The following is a 419-nucleotide window of genomic DNA, read 5'->3' as shown; positions in this document are numbered from 1 at the left end:
TTTTTATTATTTAAATTGTAATAATTAAAGAAATAAAAAACTGTTGCTACTGTAAAATGTCAGTATTTCTAAATAATAATAACCAAAATATTAATTTTATTTTATTATTATAAAATTATAACTAATCAGTAAATAAATATTTAACGTAATTGCTATAATACTATTGTACTATAAAATAAACAGTCATTATTATTATTATTATTATTATTAATAATAACAATAAATTTATTTTATTAATAGTTAAATTATAATATAGTAATAATAATAATAATAATATTTGTCTATTTTATTAAAATTTAATTATAAAAAACAATAAATAAAATGTTACCATTGAAATAATACAATTGTACTGTAAAATAAAAAATATTTAAAAATAATAGCCAAGTCGGTGCCGATAGCCTAGTGGTTAGTGCCGAGTT

The sequence above is a fragment of the Sinocyclocheilus anshuiensis genome, unplaced genomic scaffold (genome assembly GCF_001515605.1).
Source record: "Sinocyclocheilus anshuiensis isolate Anshui unplaced genomic scaffold, SAMN03320099.WGS_v1.1 scaffold2125, whole genome shotgun sequence".
Taxonomy (NCBI): domain Eukaryota; kingdom Metazoa; phylum Chordata; class Actinopteri; order Cypriniformes; family Cyprinidae; genus Sinocyclocheilus; species Sinocyclocheilus anshuiensis.
The sequence above is the reverse complement of the archived record's forward strand: the minus strand, read 5'-3'. Positions refer to the sequence as shown.